Source organism: Neopsephotus bourkii, unplaced genomic scaffold (genome assembly GCF_033783945.1).
Source record: "Neopsephotus bourkii isolate Nb327-2 ecotype Australia unplaced genomic scaffold, CSIRO-AGI_Nbou_v1 NB_1394, whole genome shotgun sequence".
Lineage (NCBI taxonomy): Eukaryota > Metazoa > Chordata > Aves > Psittaciformes > Psittacidae > Neopsephotus > Neopsephotus bourkii.
This window is the reverse complement of record NW_026901872.1, coordinates 6,170,281-6,183,100: the sequence shown is the minus strand read 5'-3', so window position 1 is coordinate 6,183,100 and position 12,820 is coordinate 6,170,281. Positions and strand designations below refer to the sequence as shown.

General features: G+C 33.9%; 1 protein-coding gene and 1 long non-coding RNA gene across 4 annotated transcripts in view; one reads left to right on the top strand and one right to left on the bottom strand.

Annotated features, from left to right (window-relative positions):
- The window catches only part of PCDH9 (protocadherin 9), a 721,287-nt gene that overhangs the window by 70,731 nt on the left and 637,736 nt on the right, over positions 1 to 12,820 (bottom strand). The window lies entirely within an intron of this gene.
- Positions 2,392 to 11,515, top strand: LOC133219992 (uncharacterized). 2 transcript variants are annotated; one of them, XR_009727614.1, is made up of 3 exons: positions 2,392 to 2,477; positions 8,820 to 8,899; positions 10,678 to 11,515. It is a non-coding gene; the product is annotated as an uncharacterized LOC133219992 (long non-coding RNA). The 2 variants fall into 2 exon arrangements; XR_009727613.1 differs by lacking the exon at positions 2,392 to 2,477 and adding an exon at positions 8,153 to 8,251.

Sequence of the window (12,820 nt, the reverse complement as noted above, 5' to 3'; positions counted from 1 at the left end):
CTGTGGAATAATTCATCATATGTTGTGTAGAAATGAGTATTAAGAGTCCAGATTTGCCAACAAAATACCAGCACGCATACAAATATTCTTGCTTCAAGTCCCATAGCATTTGCATAATTGTGAGAGCACACAGCTACTCTGGACATTTAGAAAACATATTTGTTATATTAGCTGGGAACTAGAGAGCCACTTAAGCTTTCTAGATACAAGTCATATTTCTATGCAACAGATCTCCTTTTGATCAAAGTATTTTTCTTTCTTTCATAGCAGCCATATCTCTTGTTTACTATCTTCTTCCTTACTACATGGGGTTATTTTGACTTGGGGCATTAAAGGAAGCAAAGACCACTGCTGAGTGTGTGAGGACATACAACTACAGAAGTGTGCTCTGGTGCCTCTATTTCCATTAGGGTCATGCAATTTTTATTTATTTATTTATTTTTTTTTGCCAGGAGCTTACTGAAGAGGATTATATGAATGCTAAAACAAATTCTGTAAGGATAGCCTGGTTAGAGATTCTGCTAAAAAAAAAATATGGAGAATTCATAATGAAATAGTTGCTTACAAATGCCCTAAAGGTAATGTCAGTGTGACATATGGACAAACAGGAATGACAGGATAATAGATAATCGTATCAGTATATTCAGACAGAGTAGAAAACACTACTAATTAAAAAAAAAAAAAAACAAAAAAAAACCAAAAAAACAGCCAACCATTTTTTAGATCTGAAATATTACACAATTCTATTCTCAGGAACAGGTAAAGAAGCAGGTAAAACAACAGCTCAGAAAGCCAGTAATTCACTATGATTATATATGTATAATAACATCTCAGTGGGAGGAAATTAAATTGTAAATTATAACATTAGATAAATAAGACTAATTGCTTTACCCAGGTGAAACCATACATGGAAAATATATTACAGCTAAATACAGTGATTAGATAATGTGGCAATGAAGACTAAAAAAGTATCCAGAATGAAAATCTAATAGCAATATATTCCTTATTTAATATTTAAAAATGATTTATTATTAAATATCCATACGTACATATTTATTATTTAAGTATTTAAATAATTAAATCTATATGTCTACATAGAAGAGACTTTTTCCACTTGCATAATCCTTGACCAAGTTTTTTCACATTTTTATTGTTTTGTTTCAGAGAAAGTAGCGAGAATTCATTAATGCATAATAACGTTGATGAAAAAAGTTAATTAAAATATTAATGAAACCGATACTAAAAAAAGTGGTAAGTTCTTTTAGCACTGAAGCTACCCTACTAGACGAAGCGCATTCTGTTTAAAGGATACAATAGAAATATATTTAGTAACAAATTACTAACAAGTTTGTAATTTATTGCAGAGGTACAAATAAGTAATTTATTAATTCACCGACTACATGATGCAAAGAACTGTTTGTAAACAAGCTTTGAATAACTCTTTTGCACACTATCATGAAACACTATATTGTGTTAATGCTGTTTACTTTAAAGGGTGTCATATTGTATTACTTAAAAAAATTCAAATCACCCCAAACAACAATGGGAAAAAAAAAAAAGTCCTAAAAAATGTTTTTGTTGAGAAAATGTTGAGGCAAATGTCCAAAATAAGATTAGAACTCAAACCAGACTTGAAATATTATAAAAATAGACTTGGCTGAAATAAGTTGGAAAAATGATAATTGAACTATATAACCAAAGTTATGATAAAACTACAGCACTAAAGCAAGAAAAGATACATGTCAAGAAGCAGCCTAGAATCCAAACAACTGAAAACTTCAGGAATGTAAACATAATTTTCGCAAGCACAACTACAGGCTGGGAGGAGACTGGATTGAGAGCAGCCTGGAGAACTTGGGGGTGTTCTTGATTATGACGGTGGTGATACCACTTGGCACAGGTTGCCCAGAGGGGCTGTGGCTGCCCCATCCTTGGAAGTGTCCAAGGCCAGGCTGGATGGTTCTTTGAGCAATTTGGTCTAGTGGAAAGTGTCCCTTCCCAATGCGGGAGGGTTGGAACTGGACGGTCTTTAAGGTCCCTTCCAATCCAAACCATCCTATGATTCTATGATACCAATCTCAAATTATACTAAAGGCTTTGATGCCTAACCAAGGATTGGATCCATCCGTGAAAAATCGCATTCTAGATACAGTTAATATTCTGGTAGGATTTAAATATATTGGACACCAATGAGGCCTTGATTCTTTCATTAATATAAAAAAACCAAACCATGTTACACTAAAAATATTGGAAAAGCACACAACTTGGTGCAGAAACAAATGTAAGATTCATTTGGTTTTGGATTCTAATTCTATCTCCCCTCAAAACACAGCACTTGAATTATTTTTTGCTCCACAGATACCAAAACTTACTTCAAAAAGGTATCCCAGCCACACAGAGATCAAACTCAGGTTGCTTGGAAAAACTTATGCCTACTATTTCTTAATATTTGAATGAAAAATTATCTGTCACACATTGTAGGTTTATTTACTTTAATCATTACACATGTGCAAATGTGTATTTTGGGGTTCTGTGATGGGATATTCCCTTTATGTAAATATATATTTATTATTACAATTTCATAAAAGATGTGAAGCATATCCACTCTGAAGTGTGAACAAAGCACTTTGCACATTTCATTTCTATGAACCATTTAGATTCTTAATTCTGTTTCTATATGAATATAAGTATTTTTCAATTTACTTGCCACTTGCCAAATGGTCAAACAAGTTCCTTATTAGCCAAAAGTTCTACCAAACTTGTACAAAAAAACCCTGTATTGGATCCTATAATTTTACTGATGTTAGTCATGCTGGCACTACCCACTCAATACCCATTCAGAAAAAGAACAACTCATAGCAAAGTAGAATAGTAAGGACACTGCAAGTGAAATAATTAAAAGCTTTTTGTATATTCTCTAGTGACTGACTGTTCTGTCAGATGAGAAACTGGTGCATGTGCTTAAGAATTAAAGCTATTGAGGCAAAACCAAATGCTCTTTAGAATAATAATTTGCCGTCAGTTGATTTCAACCACAAAGTACTGAGTATTTTATTTGCAAGACCTTCAAAAATAATTAGACACTTAAGAACCCCACGGAAAGTCATATCAGAAAGTGGACATGTGGTTTTGTTTCTATTTTCTGACATGCAAACCCAGCCTATTACTACAGAAAATGTGAGATATAACTTTATTTCTTATTTCTTATTGTATAACTTTATTTCAAGACCCTTCTTTGCTTCTGCTTGGTGTAGCTTTTTGTGCTCTGACTTTTCAAGTGGGTCCACGTTCTCCTGTGACCTGAGGCAGAGTTGCTGGATGACCCAGTCATGCATCCCACTGCAGCTGGTGCTGGCTGTTACCAGCTGGCCAGATAAAGGTCTAGTTCAGACAAATCATCACTTTCCTTCTACTTCTTTTACTTTTTTTTTTTTTAACTTCTTTCTTTTACTTTTTTTTTTTTTTTTTTTACTTTCCTTTTACTTCTGTAATCACTGGCAGCTCACCTCATCTCCCTCTGGCTCAATTCTAACTCCTTTGCTTGTTTAATGTATTCTTTTTACTTCCTGTTGGTATGTTCACTTTTTTTAACAATGGAGGCTTTTCAAAATAACAAAAAAAATTTGTTTCTAGGGTATGAAGATTATTCTTAGAATTACTGTACATATACGTTGCTTAGTGCGTATGTGTGTGTAGGCATGTGTATCTATACACATATATCTATAAATATAGCTACTAAGAATGATCTTTGGCTAATTCATACATATATATGTCTAAGAATTTCTCTATATATAAATGTATAGCTCAATCAAAAATATTAGCACTATGCTAATAAAACTCAATGTCAGTAAAGATAAAATTTCTTACATTGAGTATAGCCCTGTGCATGAAATCTGTGGGGAAATGCACACGGATACAGTACTACTATGCAGTACACAGCTGCCATATTTATTTCTTTTGTATTAAAACTACAGAATTTACCTATTGCTAATTAAAGCCAGGTGGATGTACAGAGGGATATATTTTGGCATACAAACACAGTGTTAACAAATATGAATATGTTTTATGAATCAATTATTATCATGTTGATATAAAACCAGTAAATAGCCTTCGTATAATTTTAACACAGAAATATTTCTACATAAAAGAAAGCATAAATATGATTACACATCTGTTGATAGTATTTGGTTACACATGCCAGCTGTTGCCAAAACAAGCCATGTTATAAGTCTAAATGTTTTAAGCAAAGGGGAAGAAAAGGTAGCCACAAGGACGGCTAGGTGAAAATAAAAACAGAGAGCTAACATACTGCAAAACTAGAAACCAATTAAAGGATGTTGTCTGTGACACCCTATTTCTAATACCAGATTAGCAGCTGTTCAGCTGTTTAGAAGCAGACATACACAGTAAATTAATCGCATTCTTGCTTACTACGTATGGGAAAACTGTGCCATCAGAGGAGCAATTTTAGCCCTGAAAAGCAAAGTCATGAACTGAAAATTCAGGGCAAATAAAGTTATAATAGCTACTCAGCAGTCCAGCTACTTCATACTAAGTATGCCAAAAACTTTCTTTTGAGGCTAAAAAAAAATTAAAAATCCAGTATTTTGAATCTTATAAACGAATGCAGATTTTTCTGCTGTGCTTTGTACTGATAAATTGTATATGCCAGTGTAATTTGATTTAACCATTAATATTCATTCTCCTAATTTAAGTACTTGAAAGTTACAATTATTTGCAATATTGTTGTTGATTGACCTAATTTCTTGATTTATTAAATCTTCTTAATGGATGGTGCACAGATGTCACTATTCATGTTGTTATAAACTAGAGTTCCTATTAATGATGACATGCTGTCAAAACCGTACTGTTAAGATCACCTATGCTAAAATGCTTCATTCATAGCACCTTAAATGCATATTATGTTTGATGACCTTAAGGTCCTTTCCAACCCTAACCAGTCTATGATTCTATACAAAATGGACTTAAAGCATTAGAACACCAAAACTTAGAACAAAGAGAAAGACAATGTATCTCAGACTTACCAACGTTAATATCCTATCAATGAAACAAATCAGGAGAAACTAAGTACAAACTAGCTTTGAAAAGTACGTATTTGCATTTGTTTTCAAAGCCTTCATGGTTTTGTGTCCTCAAGATCATGCCATTTTGATGTAGCCATGGTACAGCAAGTGATTTATAGGCAGACCATTTATAGGCATTCTTTATAACTACTATTATAAGAATGTACCTGTATCTATTCAAGACACCTGCATATCACCGACAGCTAATAGATCAGAATAAGAAGTGAAAATGCTTGGTCTTCTTCAATACCTAATACTCATCAGGTTTTGTATGTCTTATGAATTAAGATTCTTTTACAAGGCACACCAGGGACATCAACTTTAAGCGAATAAAAGGTCAAACCAATGACAAGGGTAAACCTGGATCTTATTAAGGACTGCTATTAATTAGTAGTCATTAATGTTTCTATTTCCCACAGCCTTTTTTCTGTAGAAAAGTGTGTGCCACTCTCAGTCATCAAATACAAGGAAATGAACACAATTTTTTTTTCAAATTCAAACAGCAACAAAGGTTGTAATTAGGTTATAAGCACAAATGAGTATGATCAGAAAACACGTTAGCTTGGCTGTTCATTTTTGGGCTGATTTTGTTGATATGGCATTTGGGAAAGATTCATTTATTTATTTATTTATTTATTTATTTTTCTGACAGATAATTGAGTCTGTCTGAGAAAGAGGAAACACATAGTGTCATAGTATCATTTTTACAGCAACTTTATATCTCTGTATTGCACGAATATGTTCTCCACTGTTCAGAAATTTCAGCAATAGACCTTTCATAAAGGCATTCTTACAGAACACTGCCTAGGCTCCTCATTCAAAGAAATTTAAGCCAAGGCTTCCAAGGAAATATTTTTGACCACAATTCATGAAATTTACACTAGTTAGAAAAAAAAAAGGGACCACCCAACAAAATAACAAAAGGAAAAAATGTCCCTTGGAAACCGACTATCGATTCAAGTGAAAAATGAAATACACAGTACTGCTATAACTGAAAAGACCATGTGTAAAGAATACTAGAGGGTAAGACCTTTCTGCTAAGCAGTGTCATATTACCAGACAACCCTCACACTTTCACCTCTAGTATAAGGCATTATGCACAGTACAGTGTTTGAAGCACTTGCAGAACTATCAAGGAAGAGGAAAAGAAGCAATTAGTATGCTCAGGCACAGCACAGGGAAAGAAGAAAACCCAACAAAGCAACAAACACCCAAACCACTATGAAGCTGTGTAAAAGCACTGCTATAGCTAACTGTTCCTCTTTGTTCCCCCTCTCAATGCTCTCCCCTGCATATTAAACACTGGGTTCAGTAAGGGACACAGCTTTTTTGGATTGCCTAATGGAGAAGCATTCTTTTTCCATTCCAAGTACATTATGTAACTGTGTAAGCAATGGAAGGCGATTCCACTGCAATGCCCTCAAGCAGTTTTCATCTAACGCAAACAGCCACGGAGAAATCTGATGCTGCCTCACATGTAATCCCAATCTAGGGAAAACATAATTCAGAACTTTGCCACACATCACAGCCTTATCCATTTGATTTTAACTTATTGATTTTATAGAAAGAACTGCTTATTTTCATTGTTTCTGGTTCCAAAATAATCAAATAAGCTTCCTACAGTCATAGCTGATCTCTTATATGAAAGATTTAGCTTTACTCATTGCATGCAGTTTCAACTGAATTTCTAACAAAATTCACACTGATTCTTAGAAGTAAAACAGAAGCTGAAAGTGTTTGCCTTTATCAGCTATCAGAACAGAAATTTACTTATCTGAACCTCTTGACCATTTGCTGCAGTTTGCATGCAAACATTTCAAATTATTATTTTGCCAGACAGTAAGCAATGTTTTCTTATGCTTTGGGAAAAAAAAAAAAACAAAGACCAAAACACCCACCCAACGAATCAACCCCATCCTCCCATTAAAAAATGCTTTCAAGCATAGTGTCAGCTAACAAATACAGTTACAGACAAATAAAGTTGAAAAGAATGGATTCTTAAGTAGCTTTTGTTTTGTTTTGTTTTGCTTTGCTTTTTTATAATATAAAAGGGTTGTTCATGCACCAGCTTTCAAGTCTTACGAATCCTATCAGCTCTGGTGGTCTCTGATTCCTGGGGTGAGCATTCACAGAAGACCCCTAAATTATATACATGGCTTGACGTGAATATTCTTTGACTGTATGTACTTTTGTGTAATGGAGAGAAACTGATTAATTAAAAGGGTTAACAAACAAACAAATAGATTGAGAGGCTAGCAAGAAGAAAGCAGAAGATGAGCATTCACCTCAATGGCAAGACTCACACAGTTCATTTACCTATTAGAAAGATGGTGTACTGTTATAAAGAGTAAACTAGAGCACAAGAAGCAGGCAATGTCTGTACAAAGCTACTGTGGCTTTTGAGGGGCAAAGACTCCCAAAAGGAAAACTTTAAAATTTTCTGATACGAGGTGACTAAGATTTCTAGATTTGGTAGTAAAAATATAGTTTCCATGAGGTTGCTGCAACTGTTTGCAGTAAATATTAATCATGTGTTGATTACTATCAAATAAGTAAAATACATGTACAAATCTTTAAAATAAGGTTCAAACTTTGGCACTTTCAGTTTCTCTGCTGGGATTTTTAATGCTATTTGAATGTTAAATTCTTACCAGTGTTGTTTCCCACATTAAAAATACTTTTTTATCAATAAATTTGAGGTTTTAGCAGACTGAAGGGGTAGTATTTCTACCAAATAACTTCACATAACTGTATTACAGAGGTATCTACATCTAAAGACAAGTTAGGCACCTTTATAGTCATTTCAGAGAAACAGAAAATTCCTGGATGTGATTCGTCTTGTACTGAAAGGGATATCTAAACCAAGTCACATGAATTGTTCCTTAAAAGTGCCTATTTATCTCCACTGACAATACAGAGAGTGACTACAGGTGGACACCTATGCTTCAAATGAAACTCATTACAGATCTTTTGCAGCAGTGAAGATCTACCACAGAAGAAGCCAGCACCGAACACTGAATCTACCTAACATTTTTGGCATTAAAAAGGAGCCTGAGATTCCTTGACATTTTGGACAAATCTGTCTCAGACATCTCGGTATTAACATCTTCTACAAAATCATGTGCAGTGTTAATACACTGCACAACAGTTTTCCTGAAGCCAGCTAGGTAAAGATGTTAAAAAATTGAAGTAATAATAAGATAATCAGTAAAGAACAGGTACTTTTACATAAGTAATTTCTCTTTCAAGAAAAATGAGTCTAAGCTGAGCACATCCACCCCATCAATTTTAGATTTCAATTATAGCCCCAGATGAAGTGACAGTAATAAAAAAAAAAAAAAGTAATAATAATATCAAAAAGAGGTACTTAAAGAAAAGCCTTTTTTTTCCTAGTTTTTGTTCTTCATGTAATGTAGATGTAACCTACTATTTGAAAATCATAGTTCTATTTCTAAATTACATTCCTATACAAAAAAAAGTCAAAATCTTGAAAGACACAGTTAGCTATAAAAAAAAATAAATTCACGTTGCATTTTTCTTGAAGCCAGCTTTGACATGGCTGACACAATACATAGAAGGCATAAACACCATATTGATGACCTGTTAGACAGTACCCCAAATACTGATCAATGTACTAAGAGCAAATTAGGTTTTGTTGTTTTGCTTTTCTTTTTTATGAATTCACTTGCTCATTATTTTATTTTATTTTCTTAAATTATCATTTCAGTTTTCTAGAGAAGTTGCTTTAGTTTGAAATAATTGAACACTGGAGTTCCAGAGTAATGGAGGTCTGGGCACACTTGGAAAACAGCCAGGTACCACAATTTTCCCACTAAACTGCTTGCTGAACAGGTCAGCAACTTGAGGACTGTGATATTGCTGAGTATGAAACTAGAAACTAGTTACTGAGAAACTATAAATCACAACTAAAATTTAGGGCCTACTAAAGAGATTAAGAAGCAAGTGATGCTTTTGGCACCCACTGTGCAGTAAGGACATTGCTTATGAAGGAAAAATTGTTAGAGCACAAAGGGTCTTTTCACTAAGATAAACCCAGCACTGCAGTTTTATAGTTTGTAAAATATCTGCTTTATGTTTTGTTTTAAATCTGGTGAATGAAATCATGAAACAGTACAAACAGATATTTGAAGCTTAGGAAAATTCAAAAATTTCTGAAGCTGGTGGGAGGAATGTTAAAGAAAAGAAACCCCTAGCTACAGTAAAAAAATACTGATACAATTCTAAACACTAAGTAAAAGGTTATTTTTTTCAGTTCATAGAAAGATATCCAAAAGCAGAGAAAACACAGTTTTATCTGGGTTTGTTTGTGTATGTACGACTTTCTCTATAGATATAGCTATAAAGAGATATATACACAAACATCTATACATCTATAACATAGCTATAGATATAGATTAGATTAGATATAGATATATCTTTGTGTAGAACATAGAAGAAAGTCAGTTAAATGCTCGAGATTGGATCAGCCTTAACAACAGTGATGCAACTGTTCCGTAGCGCTATAGGAATACATAGATAAGAAGAAATAAACACAGACTCTATCTATATTGATAAATAAGTGAGACTAGGAAGCAAACTGGAGCACTAGCCACCACAACTGCAGAAACCTTTGCAGCATTTTAACCAGTTCTCGCTAAGATTCATCCTCAGCACAGTTCACAGGGCTGTTCATGTCAGAAACCCTTCCTAAAATTCAGTATGGACTTAACCAGAGCAGTTTTTGATCCTTTCACCCTGTGCTGCTCTCTATCAATCAGCACTGTCCCAGTAGGCTAATGCTGTCAGTCTAAAAAAACTTTGATGTTCATGCATGGCCGACCTGAAGCATAACATGCATCCTCTGCTTCAAGCTATAAAAGCATTGCTTTGATGGTTTACAAAACAGTCTTCACAACAGTTCAAAATGCTCATAACTGGTACTAATGCCTCATACAGGAGTATCAGATGGGGCTTTAAGGGAACCTACAGATGGTGCTGTGTGGAGCAGAGCCATTCTGCTCCAGTGTCACAGTCACAAATAATGCAGGTATGAACCATGCTGCAGCAACTTTTGCATATAGATAAAGTATTTGTTCATATGTGAACATATGTGTTCATATGTGAATCCAGTTGTTCACAAACATTAGTACTATCTAGTACATTTTCTACATAACTCAGTGATAAAGCAAAAAAATATAAAACAGGAACTAGAAACACAAAAAAATGGGGCCAAGTGAATCTGGACTACTGCTTAGTTTTAGGTTCTTCTTTCAGACAAATACATTAAGAAGCCTTGAGTTACCCTTTCTAAGCAGTGGAAAGAGCCTGGCATAGCCCCATATTTCCTCAGGAAAATTATGGTCTGCTAGTTAAATGCCTAAACTTAGGTAAGAAGCTTCTGAATCCTAGCAAACTGAAAGCTTGAGGGAGCAAGTGAGTGTGAATGTGTGAGAAGAAATGTAACAGAAGAGCAGAGGAAGACTAAATTTATGTTTGAAATGCTGAACAATACAGTGAGGTGTTGATAGTCTGGAAAGATAAAACACACTTATAAGCTGGTTATGTGAACTACTGTGATCTTTTTTCTCAACAGGTGGCTATGAGAAAAAATATATGTTTAGGTGATAAATTGAAAGCAAGAACACCAGCACAAAGTTCATGAAATGCTATAAAAACTTTTAAAGATTTTGTTTTATACACTTTTCTAATAATCATTCTTTTCTTATTTTTGCAAGAAACCTATGAGAAACTTCAAGAAAAGAAGTTGTATCTTCATTCCCATGTATTGCCACACTGTTTTTTCCCTGCAACCTATAAAACTCAAAAACTCAGCAAGCAAAAACTCTCAAGAAGTTCAGAGCATATACATATACAAGAGTTTGATTTTTCAGATAATATTTAGCTTGTATATCTCTTTTTCACTTACTTCACATGCTTTACTTAATATTAATTATAATACAGTCATTTAGGTGCTTCTGAGATCAATAAAACTGAAATTAATCATTATGCACAATTTGGCTTGCTTCTACAGGAAAAGAGAGGAGAGTATTCCACCATAGAACATTTTAAAGGATTATGTTTCTACTCCTTTAAAATAAATAAATAAAGTCTTGATGTAAAAGGGGAGCCTAAGGAAATACATAAAACAATACTTTGGTTTTTACCTTCACATCACTGCACAAAGAAGTACCAAATCCTGCTTTAGAGAAGAAGAAAGGAAGAGGAATCTTACACACCTGATAAATTAAACCTCATGCCTTAAACCATTTTAAAAATGAATGATTAAGTGATAAATCATTATAAAATAGGTTGCAGGTGTGATGAGGGGGGTGTATGTGAATGACAACTGCAGTAAGTACAGTTGTGGAAAACAGAAGTAGAAATAGTTGTATTCGTGTTATTTGTCCCAGTCACAGTGCTGTGGTATCAAGTAAAAACCGTGTAATAATTTTTCCCCTGCAAGAGTAACTGTACAAAGACATGTACTTCAGGACACATGGGATTAGTTTTTCACATTTATCCTATTATTGCTAGAAGAGGCAACTAAGTCCCATGTTTTAAGCTTACAGCTGGCTAACACCTGTAGTATGAGGGGTGAGACGCTGACTACAGGGCTTCTGATTAAGTAAAAATAGTTGTTAAGCCTATCATCACATTTTTGTACACTACTGAAGCCTCATTGAGTTAAATCACTTTAACCTTAAATTTCTTTGAGGATTTCAAGGAAGAGCCTTTAGACTTGGTCAGCACTCAAATGTTTTCACTCTTATTGACTTCAAGGGAGATTCCCAGGTATGTCTAATGCAAGATCTTGGTCCTTAGTGTTAAATTTTTTCAGACAGATTAAAACAGTAGTATGCACTTACAGACAGATATGTACAAAGAATATAGACCTGAAATAGCAGAGATTAGTGAATATACCACTGTTAATCACTGGAAATCTCTGCAAACATGTTTATAAACTTGACACTACATTAAACATATTTTATAAATTGCTTTCCTGTTTTGGCATTTTTGTCTATACCACTTTAAAATATACCCTTCATAGTTTTATCGAAAATATTATAGGAAAATAGATTTTACATTCTGGTTTTATAGCCTCATTATAACAAATATATAGTTTTTCCTAGGCACTATTCACTCCTAATTCAATTGCTATGATTACTGCACTTCTCAATTACAGCCAGCAAGATTTACTCTGAACTTTAAGATTCTAACATTTGTAAATTTAAATTCCATGAATCACAAGGCACATTGAAATGTGTTTCAGCTTTCCATAAAACAAGCAGAAAAGTAATGAAAGCAGATTCTTGGAACTACGTGATTTTGGTAAATGTGATTCCCCTCACAGGTGATATTATGAAGAGGTGTAATAACATGTATAATAACAAGTAAAAAGAAGCCAACAAAACTCCAGTAATTACATTGCAAAACAGTTAATTATATATGCTAATGTTAGTAAAGGTCTTAGTTGAGTTTTACTTCATTAAGATAGGTTTACCATTATTATCACGTAATTTCTGCATTATTCAATTCAGATTTTATGTGTCATAATAAGCAATATATAGTATGACAGTAAATTATTCAAAATCAATTAACATTGAGAAACAGCTAGTTGATTCTATGATTCTATGACTGTTAGACTTCCCCCAGCTGCTTATAGAATATTTAATCTGCCTCTTCATCCTGGTTGGGGGTCTATAACACACTCCTTCCATGACACCTGCCTTGTTGCT